The sequence below is a fragment of the Plecotus auritus genome, assembly GCF_963455305.1.
Source record: "Plecotus auritus genome assembly, chromosome: 12".
Taxonomy (NCBI): domain Eukaryota; kingdom Metazoa; phylum Chordata; class Mammalia; order Chiroptera; family Vespertilionidae; genus Plecotus; species Plecotus auritus.
This window is the reverse complement of record NC_137778.1, coordinates 8489065-8501905: the sequence shown is the minus strand read 5'-3', so window position 1 is coordinate 8501905 and position 12841 is coordinate 8489065.

Genomic DNA, 12841 nt, shown 5'->3' with positions numbered 1-12841 from the left:
CCCAGGCCTCTTTCTAATTAAGCAAACCCAAGGGGCAGAGTCATGCGGAGAATTGCAAATCATCAAGACAGCAAGAACTTGGCTCACTGGGGCAGGAGCCTGTGTGGGGTGATAGGGGATGGGGGGCGGGGTGAGGGCTGTGGGACAATGAACTCGGTGCATTTATCTTTCCGGTCCATTTCAGTATAATTTGCAGGGAGCCTGGTTTGCTTTTACAGAATTTTTTAAAAACAGATTGACTTCCAAAGCCCAAGTGTGAAGAGGACATGTGTTGGAGAGGCCACAGGGGCGAGGGGAGGGGCTGCCATGGGCCAGGCAGCAGGGCAGCTCCAGAGCAAGGTGTCTGGAGAAAGTGATGGAGCTCCTGAAACCGAAAAGCAGCAGGAGGTGAGCCTGAGGGCCCCTGTGCTCCAGACATGTCAGCAGCGCCTCAGAGGCCGCACTGAGCTGCGATGGAGTCACTGGTGGAAGCCAGACTAGAAGGCGGAGTATCGGGCCCCACGGGACCCACCCAGCACCCTCACCCCAGCCAGAGGGTCGTGTTCCGACCTCGAGGAGCGCAGGAGAGCAGGGTCCTCTGAAGACCTTCACAAACGCCCGTTCAGAAGCCGCCTGCCCCTGAGCTCAGCCTGCCTCAGGGCCTGCTGATCATGGGTGGCGGGGCCCACCCCAGACTCCCCTAGGAGCCTCTGACCTAGATCTGGGCAGGTCCCGAGTCTCTGCCTTTCTAACGCGTTTTCAGGTGATACTGATGCTGCAGGTCTGGGGGCCACGCTTTGAGGACCTCAGAGCTCCACCCAGCATGTAGTGGCTAGAACTCCTGCTCCAGGCCCCCAGGAGAGAGGGAAAGGGGCCTCCGCTCCTCCCACTTCGCTGGTGGGCTGCTCAGGTCAGCAGGCTCCATGCACGCGTGCTCCTCCCACGGGTGGTGATGTGCTCTGTTTGGAGGGGGTGGGCAAGCAGAGGCACAGCAAACACGCTCCCGTCCCCTTCCGGCGCCATGACCAACGCTCCTGTGGCCTCCAGTGTTCTCTCCTGGTGAACTTTGGGGTCACCACAGCTACGTTCTGGGCAGCTCCGCCAACTGACTGGAGCTGGCCTTGGGAGCTAGCCTATTCGCCATCCGTGGTCCAGAAGGCATGTGGGGAGGAGGCGGGCAGGGCCTCTGCGGATCACGGAAAACTGCAGCTGGAAATCAACACCTCCCCTCACCTCCCTTCCCCTCCCCTCTCATCCCCTCCCCTCCCCTCTCCTCCCCTCCTCTCCTCTCCTCTCTTTGCTGCCTTTCTGGATGGGCGCACATGGCACAGAGCTTCGAGCTCTTGCTCCCCTAAGTGAGCACCCAGAAGCCCTGGGAAGCCTGTGCAGCCCTGCAGCCCTCTCCTGTCAGCACCTGCTGCCACCCCACACCTCCCCTAGGAGCCCTGGGCCCAGCGGAGCCAGAGACCCGGACGGTGAGCAGCGCACAGCAGGAGGCCCGAGGCCTCAGCTCCCGCCAGCTCAGAGTAGCCCAGACATGCCTGGGTTGGAAGGTGGAAGGCCTCTTTGCTACCTTCCTTTCCCTCAGCTGCAGACAGGAAGCCCTGGGGGCGGGGGGGAAGCCGCTGGAGAGAGGGGGGTCCATTCTGGTGCCCAGTCTCCGCACGCCCAGGGTCTGGCTGCACTGCTGCTTCCCGGGTGCCGTGGAGCCTACAGCTGCTTGAGTCCTTGCGAATGAATCCCTTCTTCTGGGGAGGAAAGGCAGTTATGGTGATGTAACCTGTCCCTCAACTGGATCCCCATGTCCTAAGCCCACTGGCTACCAGGAGCAGCGAGGTGAGCTGAGAGAGGACACAGCCAGTCAGGGAGAAGGAGAAAGAGGCACTTTGTGGGTGGCTGCTTCCTAGAATAGCTAGAAACCGAGGAAATGGGAGTGAGCAGCCTCGCCCTGGCGCGGAGCTGGCATGTGCTCAGGTGCCTGTGAGCAGGCGGGAGGACGGGGACCATGCCCTTATGTCTATTAACACAGGCGAAGTGGCCTGTGAAGTCAGCGTTCACACTAGACTGAGCGTGTAGGCAACTAACTACACATGCTGCGTTTAAAACAAACAAAATAGCTATTTACCTGGTCTCTGCTGTACGTGTAGGCTTGCCTTTTTAACCCTCAATAGAAAGCAAGATTTAATTCTGTTTAAATGTTAAGTTATGTGAGGCCTATCATTTCCATCTATCGAGATGCTTTCAAAACCCAGCCTAACTATTGCACGTGTCAGCGTTCCCTCCCTACTGCATGCCACTGCTCCATTCAGTCCTGCCTTCTATGTCCTCATCCCCAGCTCCGACAGATTGTGGAGCAGACCTGGGCGGGCATGGGCTGTGGCTCACCACCAGCCTGACACGGGGCCGTCAATCAACATGTCTGGCATGGCTGCTCAGACAACTGCAAACCACTTAACTATACGATCTTGCACTGGCATTTCTGCGTTCTCCCACAAGGCTGACTTCGTTGGAGTCGCTGTCAAAGCGAGGAGACAGTGAGTCTGTGGCGTTCCTGGGAGCTGAGTCTAGTCCAGCCGTGGGCAAACTACGGCCCGCGGGCCGGATCCGACCCGTTCAGCTGTTCTATCCGGCCCGCGGAGCCGAAAGAGCGGAGGGTTCTCTTGCTCTCCCCTCTGCTCCTTTACTTTGAATTTATATTAGTTCACACAAACACTCCATCCATGCTTTTGTTCCGGCCCTCCAGTCCAGTTTAAGAACCCATTGTGGTCCTCGAGTCAAAAAGTTTGCCCGCCCCTGGCTAGTCCCTGTGTCACAGACGAAAATGAGGTTGGCTGCTCTACGTAGGATGACCAGAGGGACTTTCCTGGTCCTAGCACTGGAAGTCCCTTGTTTTAGGAGCTGTCAGTCTTGGGGCAACCTGGGATGGTTGGTCACCCTAGTCTAGTGAAGTCTTTCTTTTTTAAAAAAAAATATATTTTATTGATTTCATAGAGGAAGGGAAAGGGAGAGAGAGATCGAAACATCCATGATGAGAATCATTGATCAGCTGCCTCCTGTACTCCCCACACTGGGGTGGAGACTGCAACCTGAGCATGTGCCCTGACCGGGAATTGAACCGTGACCTCCTGGTTCATAGGTCCACACTCAACCATTGAGCCACCCTGGCGGGGCTAGTGAACTCTCTCTAAGTGTTCCAAGCCATCTTCCTTGCTCCCTTTCTCCTCGCTCCCTCCTAATCACAGATATTTCATGAACTTGACTGTGTGGTAGGCGCAGTTCTGGGAACTGGGGGTGCAGATGAAATTCTGAGCCCGACTTTGCATTTTAGAGAGGGGAGAAAGCTGCTGAGCAGGCCCAATAAGTAAATATACAGAATGCTGGATGGTGATGGCTATGGGGGGGAAATGTCAGGGAGAGAAGAGGAGGAGAGGGGATGTGAGGGCTCACATCAGAGGCCGCACGGGACCCACCCAGAGCACCGCCAACTAGGGTGCTCAGCACAGGCCTTGTTGAGAAGGTGACATTTGGGAGAGGACTGAGCAGTTATCTGGAGGAAGCATGATCCAGGCAAAGAGAATAGTATGGGTGAAGGCCAAGAGCAAGGAGGCGAGTGTGGCCGGAGCGAGAGAGGGCGGGGGGAGAGTAACAGCCGTAGGTCAGAGAACAGCCAGGCAATTGCACTGAGCCTTTAAGCCGCGGGAAGGACTTGGGCCTTCCTTCCCAGCAAGAGGGGGAGCCACAGGAGGGGCCTGAGCAGATTTGACTTATAGGGATCCTTCTGGTTGCTAGACTGAGAACAGCGCAGGGGTCCGGGGGTGTGGGGTGTTGAGTGCCAAAGCAGAGAGGCCAGTTAGGAGTCAGCCCACTGCGATAATCATCTCAGTTTAAGCACTGTTTCTAGAACTTGGCCACCGAGTACACCTCCAGTATTTTCTAAATCTATCTTTCCCCCCATTTTTGAAAATCAAAGCCACATTTATTCTTTCGCAGGCTCCTGACCCCTCTGCCTTTCCCCTGAAAAAAAAAAAAGCAGCTCACATAGATCAAGGTTTCAACATCACGTTGCACATGTCAGTGCCCTGCCTCTTAACACAGAACCCAGAACGCATGCAAGGTAGCGAGGAATGAGCCCCACTGGCCTCCGTCCCATCTTAGCTGTGCTTGTCATTCACGCGTGTCATTCCAAGGGAGAGGCAGCAGTGACTGGAGGCGTCCCTGTCCTGCCCTTGCTCTGTCAACACTGACAACCCTTTGGCTGTTCCAGGCCTGAGGTCTACCTTCCTTCTCGATGATTTTTCTAAAAGAAGCCTTGTGTGCTCCTCATGGGTTTCCCACGTGTCAGGTCACGTGCTTTAACCTCCCCAGTACGGTCCTTACCCACTTGTGCTTTCCTTCTGCAGCTGCCCTTTGATCAACACCTTCTCCTTGTATTTTTATAGAATCGTGATGATGGCTGACATTGAGCACCTGCTGTGCGCTCGCCATTCTAGTACAGATTTCACGCACGCCATTTTATTTCATTCGCAGCCACCTTATCAAGTAGGTACTCTTATCCCCCATGTTACAAATTTAGATAGCAGAGCTCAGAAAGGCTAATTGGCTTGTCCAAGGTCACACAGCTAGTAAGTAGGTGGCAGAGTTGGGATTCAAAGGCTCTGTCTTTGCTGCCCTGCTCCACTAGATTCAAATTCATCTACTTTAAAAGTATGTCAATCGTTTTCCAAGAACATGAGAACTTCTAAAACCCACGTGCAGATTTTAGAGAGCTCCCCGTGCAGCCACTTCTATTTTTAGATGCTGCCCTCTTTTTTAATTCAGGATAATTTATGACTTTATTGTTGGGACTTCAGTTTCAAAACCTCTGAACTATATTGTCTTGAGAATCACAGCTTCTGACTCATTTCTCTGAATTCTTGAAACATGCACTTAGAAGTCCGGGTGTGCTTCGTTTTGCCCCCCTCATCCTTTCTTTCTTTCTTTAGATACTATGAACTCTAAAATCCCCTATGGCTTCTTCTGGGGCTTCTGATCTCTCCCCTCCCCAATCAGTTCTTTGTTGCAATTACATCCAGAGCAGCCTTTGCCCGTGGCTTTCCTTTGCCTCTGAGCTCAGACATAGCTGGCAAGTCAGGAGCTGATCAGCAGCTCGACACTGAGCTGAGCAGTGCCCAAGCCGGGGTCCAGGTGGCAGGAGTCCCCACCACTGCTTCCCCTGGCCTCGGCACCCACTTCTTAGCATCAGTTAGAAAACACAGTCCCTGGGGCCCCTTCAGGCCACGTGGCCGACGCATTCTCATGCCCCAAGCCCTCCTGAGCCATTCTCCTTTTGTCTTCACCAAAAGCTGGTGCCACTTCTTGTGACCTTCCATTGCCCAGCTAGAGTCAGGAATTGGCATCCCACCCCTGACTCCTCCATACACCCCGAAGCTTCGTGCCCCTCCAGGTTCTCTTTTCTGTAGTCCCCAGCAAGGAATTCTCCCCCACCCTCTTGATTGTAGAAATTTCCAATCACTGCAGTCCCTCACCCCCCTCTGCAGCACCACTGTATGCAAAGGGGCCTAACGGTCTTGCGCCTGAGTGTCTGGGAGCTCTGAAGAGCTACTGTTGGAAAATGGCAGCTCCCTTGGCAACAAGAGAACGCAGTAGGTTGAAGGAGTACTAAGGCGCTATTCCCCATCCACTCACTGCCACCTCAGGAATCAAAAAGGGCCAGGCTGTCAGCCTGTGCGGAGGGAAGAAGGAACCCAGGCTCAACCTACGTGAGAAGAATAACGTGCGGGCCCTAGCCGGTTTAGCTCAGTGGATAGCACATCGGCCTGTGGACCGAAGGATCCTGGGTTCGATTCTGGTCAAGGGCACATGCCTGGGTTGCGGGGCTCAATCCCCAGTGGTGGGCATGCAGGAGGCAGCCAATCAGTGATTCTCTCTCATCATTGATGTTTCTATCTCTCACTCTCCCTTCCTCTCTGAAATCAATAGAAATATTTTTTTAAAAAAATAACGTGTAGTACATTTGGCCCGTGGCTGAGCTCACTGATACTTTGTAATCCCCATTTTACAGGCAAGGGGACTGAGGCTTGGAAATTTTACAGAAGTTACCCAAGCTCACACCACCAATAAGGGTAGAGCTGGAGTTCGAACCCAGGTCTTCTAATTCCGAATTGCCATGCTCTCGTCACCTGCCCACACTAAACACCTTCTACCTAAACACAAGGACGTGCGGGCAGCGCACTCCTCTGAGGGGTGTGGGATGCCAGCCTCTGTACTAACCACAGAGGACGAGGAGGAGATGGTACCACTTGCACCAACAAGGATTGTAGGAGCTGGGCATGTGGTTGGCAGCTCCCTGGAACCCTCAGGGCGGAGCTGACCAAGGCCAAGGAGCCCTGGGGAGACAAGGCCACTGCTTGGTAAAACCCCCCGGCCGCAGCCTGCCTTGCAGAATCACCTGGTTCAGGCCCCTGCCTGCTAACAGCCTCACCATCATCACCTCTATTCGTTGCACAGTGAGGTTGGAGGGCAACTAGACCCCTGTCTCTTGGCTCAGGGCAGGGATGGACTGAGTCACTGGCCATCCTCCTCAGGGGTTCAAAGTGGACTTGGAGAGTCCATGGGCTGCTGTGAATTGCTGACAAGTCTTCCTGTATGGAATTTTCTGGAGAGGGGCCACCTTGGATTTGATAAGATTCTGAAATGGGTCCGAAACCCAGAAAAATCAAAACTTGCTGCATCAGAGGGTCTGAGAGTCACAGCCACGGTTCCAGAGTTGCCACCCACACCTGGGGCTCTGTTAGGGGGATTAGATTATGAACAGCCACCACCTCCGCACCTAAATGGGAATCAGGTTTATGTATGAAGACATTTCCCTTAAAATAAGGAAAGTGAGTGAGTCCCCAGTGTCTTCATCTGCAAAGCAAGGGCTCCTGTGTCTGCCCCTAACCTTCAATCAAAGCTTCAAACTTCCAGCCCATAAACCTACAAGCTTTCTGACTCTGCTGCACCCCCGCCCTCCGCTTCCTTGCCAGCCCTGTGGGCCCCCCAACCCTGAGAGCCACAGTAGAGCTCACTCAGCCAGTCCCTTCTGAGCACACCAGCTGGTCCGTGGCAACTTATATACACGCTCAAACAGACAAGGCCTTGTGCCAATTAGTGATACACACAAACAGAAGAGGCCTCATGCTAATTAGTGATATTCGAAACAGAAGAGGCCACGTGCCAATCAGTGATACACGCAAACAGAAGAGGCCTCGTGCTAATCAGTGATACACGCAAACAGAAGAGGCCTCGTGCTCATTAGTGATATTCGAAACAGAAGAGGCCTCGTGCTAATCAGTGATACACGCAAACAGAAGAGGCCTCGTGCTAATTAGTGATATTCGAAACAGAAGAGGCCACGTGCCAATCAGTGATACACGCAAACAGAAGAGGCCTCATGCCAATCAGTGATACACGCAGACAGAGGAGGCCTCGTGCCAATCAGTGATACACGTAAACCAAAGAGGCCTCGTGCCAATTAGTGATACACACAAACAGAAGAGGCCTCGTGCTAATCAGTGATACACACAAACAGAAGAGGCCTCGTGCCAATCAGTGATACACGCAGACAGAGGAGGCCTCGTGCCAATCAGTGATACACACAGACAGAGGAGGCCTCGTGCTAATCAGTGATACACGCAGACAGAGGAGGCCTCGTGCTAATCAGTGATACACACAAACAGAAGAGGCCTCGTGCCAATCAGTGATACACGCAGACAGAGGAGGCCTCGTGCCAATCAGTGATAGACGTAAACAGAAGAGGCCTCGTGCCAATCAGTGATACACGCAGACAGAGGAGGCCTCGTGCCAATCAGTGATACACACAGACAGCAGAGGCCTCGTGCTAATCAGTGATACACGCAGACAGAGGAGGCCTCGTGCCAATCAGTGATACACGCAGACAGAGGAGGCCTCGTGCTAATCAGTGATACACGCAGACAGAGGAGGCCTCGTGCCAATCAGTGATACACACAGACAGCAGAGGCCTCGTGCTAATCAGTGATACACGCAGACAGAGGAGGCCTCGTGCTAATCAGTGATACACGCAGACAGAGGAGGCCTCGTGCTAACAGTGATACACATAAACAGAAGAGGCCACGTGCCAATCAGTGATAGACGTAAACAGAGGAGGCCTCGTGCTAACAGTGATACACGCAGACAGAGGAGGCCTCGTGCTAACAGTGATACACATAAACAGAAGAGGCCACGTGCCCATTAGTGATAGACGTAAACAGAGGAGGCCATGTGCTAATTAGTGATACATGCTCAGAGGACTCTCGTGACTCTCATGCTACATAAACATACACAGGTTGCATAGGGTGCGCTTGCACAGTACGTATATTGCTACTACTGAGTCATTGCCCGCCCTGCGTAGGGCAAAAGGGCCTTTCACCTAGTGATACTGCTGTGTCCTCGCCTGCACGCATGGGTATGGCAAATGGGCCTTGATCATCCAGCATACTCTGATTGATTCGAGTGCCCACACTTGGGAAACCCAGTCTCAAGCCCTTCTCCTTTGTCATCTTGGGTAGGTTAGAATCACCCATCCTGCTCTAGTTCGCCTTTATACCCCTTCCCCAATTCCTCAACTTCTCCGACACCCCCGCTTACATACACACGTGCTGTGTGCACATGTGCTTGCACAAACACACATTGTGAATGTCATTTGCAGCTCTGCTCCAGGCCCCATTCTACACCATCTGCCAGAAGCTATTTTAAGCATCTAATAAAGCTGCTTAGAAGGAACCCTGGGGTGTTCTGCCCTTTGTTTCCCCAGGACAAGAGCATTTGGCTCCAGATGGAACTGCATGTTGGCACCACGTGAAGAGAAGGAGAAAGGATGAGACCAGGGCTAGCAAAAGACCCAGTCACCGCCCATAAGCAATGGGGGCAAGGGGAGGGGGGGCCCTAAGTAAGAAGGGAGGACATTCCGTCTGGGCAGAGGCCTATACCTGGATTCGAATCCCTGCTGGGATCCTTACACACCTCTCCACCTCACCTGTGAATGAGGGCCGCTAGAACTTAACTCCCTTGTTCTCAAACTGGAGCAAGCACCAGAATCACCTGGGCAGGGGGAGGGACACAGATTCCTGGCTCAACCCCAGAGGTTCCAATTCCGAGAGTCTGGAGTGGGACCTGAAAATTTGCATTTCTCACACAAGTCCTCGAAGGGATGCTTCTGGTTGGGGACCATGCTCTGAGAAGCCATGACCTGACTCATGAGTGGCTGTGAGCATTAAGTGAGAAAATATACGTGAAGAAGCTAGCACTTAGCGAGACGGAGGCTCTCGGCCTGCACCGTGCACGAGAATCACCTGGGAGCCTTAACAGCTGATGCCCAGCACCTCAGGCCAATTAAATTAGTCTCTGAGGGTGAGATACAGACATGACGACATTTTTTAAATGCACAGTCAAGGTTGAGAGCCACTGTAGTAGAAGCTCAATACATTTAAAACACTCTTTATGAGCTACCCAGCTGCCCCTCATTTCCTTTCTCCTGGGTCCCATCTCCCACTGTTTCCCATGGGAAGGATCGCAGGGAAGTGTAACCTTGGCTTTGGCTTCCAGAGTGGCCAGGGGCTGAGGACCATGTGGAAGATGAGAGCTAGTTCATTCATTCAGTGGCTCATCTGCCCAGTAAGACATCACTCATTCATTAATCATCAACCAAGCTGCTATCCCTGGGTTTATGGGGTGCTTGGGGGATGAGTAAAATCCAGTCCTGTCCTCAGAAGTTTGTACCATAAGCACAAAAAGTGTAGAATAATAGACGTTCTGATTTGGAAGCGTCCTCTAGCCCCACCTCACACCCACCATAGAAGTTCGGTAGAACAGCCCCATCATACCCGCAGCCCAGGTATGTGTCCTGACTGGGACTCGAACCAGCAACCCTTAGGGGCACAGGACAACACTCATCCAACAGAGCCACTGCAGCCAGGCCCAGCTTTACTACTTTAAGTGACAGAGAGCTCTTTACCTAGAAGGCAGCCCATCTAGTTTAACAATTCTACTTGTTAAAAGTTCTTCCCGAAAAACAGGAAGTTGAGTCCTTTTGTTTACTCGTTCAGCCCGTTGTGGCCTCAAGAAACTCAGCATAAGGTTGACGGAAGCACCCTCTGCTGAGGCTGAGTTGCTACGAAGCGCATCCCGAGAGTGCAGCGGCAGTGACCAAACAAAGGATCAGACGGAGCTACTTTCAGACCTATTTCCAAATGCTCTTTTCAGAGAAGTTTGGAATTCTGGCACAGCTAACCTTCTCAATGTAAAGAGGCCTCGTGCCAATCAGTGACACACGCAGACAGAGGATGCCATCTATAGCTCTGGCTGGTGTGGCTCCACTGGTTGGGTGTCATCTGGTGCATATTAAAAAAAGAAAGAAAGTAAAAAAGAAAGAAAGAAAAGGAAGGAAGGAAGGAAGGAAGGAAGGAAGGAAGGAAGGAAGGAAGGAAGGAAGGAAGGGAGGGAGGGAGGGAGGAAGAAAGAAAGGTGTACACACACCGTTACTACCACTCGTCTTCCTTTCTGTCTCCTCTATGGAACCAACCACACCCTAGTCCAGAGAGGCCTAAACGCTTAGGAGATCCTGCGCAGCACACGGAGCAATGCAACTGCAGAGCTTGTGGTCAGGATCCTGGGAACACAGACATGCAATGGACCAGGCCAAATGGCAGAAGAAGGCCGAGGGCTGCAGGAACCCCTGAGGTGGTGGAGAAGGACACGTCTGACCTCAGTCCAGCCCAGCTGGGTCCAGCCCGCTGGGACCTCGCACCCCCAGTGGCTCTGGCTACTTTGGACCGAGGGAACATGAGAAAGGGCAACATCACATTTGAGCAAAAGGGAAATCAATGGTAGCCTCCCCTCCAGCTGACTTTTCCTCTTCTGGGCGAAAGGGGCTCCCCACCTGTAACCCAACCATGCCTGCCTCCAGCTGAACCTCAGCTGCGGTTTTCTGAAGAGAGGAAGCTGGTAGGAGAAATGGGATGGCAGAGACACCCGTAAACGAGTGTCTACATCATGTTTCCCACCTCCCAGCCTCCCCACTATGTTTACGGAGAAGAGATGGGCTAAGACTGATACCGAGGGGGAAAGTACGTTGTACATGTGTGCTCAGAGGGGACAGTGCAGTTAGAGGAAAAGGCAGCTGTAATCCTTGGCCATTCGCGTACCAGCTAAATGCTCAGGCTTCTCCTTCTTCTGCCCCTCCAGCTGCCTCTTGGTCCTCACCAGTCCCCAGTGAGGGCCCAGGGATGTCCTTACCGGGGGCAGCTCAGGGGAGGGGAGTCAGGATCTGGTTGACCTCCCATTGCCTCCTTAGAAATGAAAAGCTACTAATAACACCACCCCTCCCCCCGCCACTCCCGGCTAACACCACCACCACCACTTGACCTTGCTTTGCTGGTTTTTATTTTTAATTTAAATCATCAGATTTTTACATTTTTTAATTGTAGTTAAAAACACATAAAAAAAAAAAGTACCATCTTAACCATTTCTAAATGTACAGCTCAGTTGTGTTTAGTCACAGTGTTGTGCAATCAGCCTCCAGAACTTTTTCATCTTGCAAAACCGAAGCTCTGTACCCATTAAACAACAACTCCTTATCCCTTCCTCCCCCGTTCCTGGCAGCCACCACTCTCTTTTCTGTTTCTACAAACTTGGCCACTCTAGATACTTGAAAAAAGGGGGGTCATCCAGCAGTTGTCTGACTTATTACACTTAGCATGATGTCCTTAACATTCCTCCATGTTGCAGTATGTGTTGGGATTTATTTCCTTTTTAAGGCTGAATAATATTCCATTGTATGTATATACCACATTTACCCCCCATTCATCCATTGATGGACGCTTGGGTTGCTTCCACCTCTTGGCTATTGTGACTCATGCTGCTAAGAACACAGGTATGTGACTATCTCTTTAAGACCCTGCTTTCAATCCTCTTGAATATATACCCTCAAGTGGAATGCTGGGCCATGTGTAATTCCATGTTTAATTTTTTTGAGGAATCGCCATGCTGTTTTCCACCGCGGCTGTGGCATTTTGCATTCCCACCGGCCGTGCACAGGGTTCCAATTTCTCCACCCTGCCTTGCTTCTAAGGAGTCATAAGAACAGGGGCTCCCCAGCACCTCTCGACTTGACATGGGAGTCCAGGGCCTCTCTCCAACTTAGAATGACTGCAGTCCTGCCTTTTCCTGCCTTTCCCTCAGAGCCCCCGGGGCCATTTCTGGTGGAATCTCCTGGCCATCGCCCCGTCCCTGAGGAGTCCTTGCGAGTGTCACCCCACGTCCTGCGTGATTCAGGGTTCAGGCTCTGGAAGAGAGGCCACACGCAAATGAAAGAGACAAGAGATAATTTGGAAATATTGGGGGACCAGGCCGGAGCCCAGCTCAAGGGGAAGGACTCTGCTTGGGCTCCGGCCTTGCCATCCTTTTATTCAATTTGGGATCAACCTATAGCCCTTAGGCAGGCAATTTCCAGTAACAGGCAGACTATCTTATCAGTAAGCATTTACATGACTATCTGGTGGGGAAGTTGCTTCAGCTACCATTGTCTTGACTAAACAGTGAGTGCATAGCTCTGACCTTTGCCAGGGCTCAAAGGTCACCAGCCTTCCAGGTTCCTTGTCCGCACCTCTCTGCTAGTGAAGACAATGGGCGGCTTCCCGCAAGTCCTGCCCTCCAGCAGCCTGGGAGGAATACAAATCCACAAGGACTTCCAAGGCAATGAGCAAAGCAAACACCCAAGAGCATGGTCTCAAATAAGAGCTCCTCCCACTGCAGGGGCTCTCAGTGGTGAGACAGATTCGGGGCAAGAATAGAGGCTACACCTCCT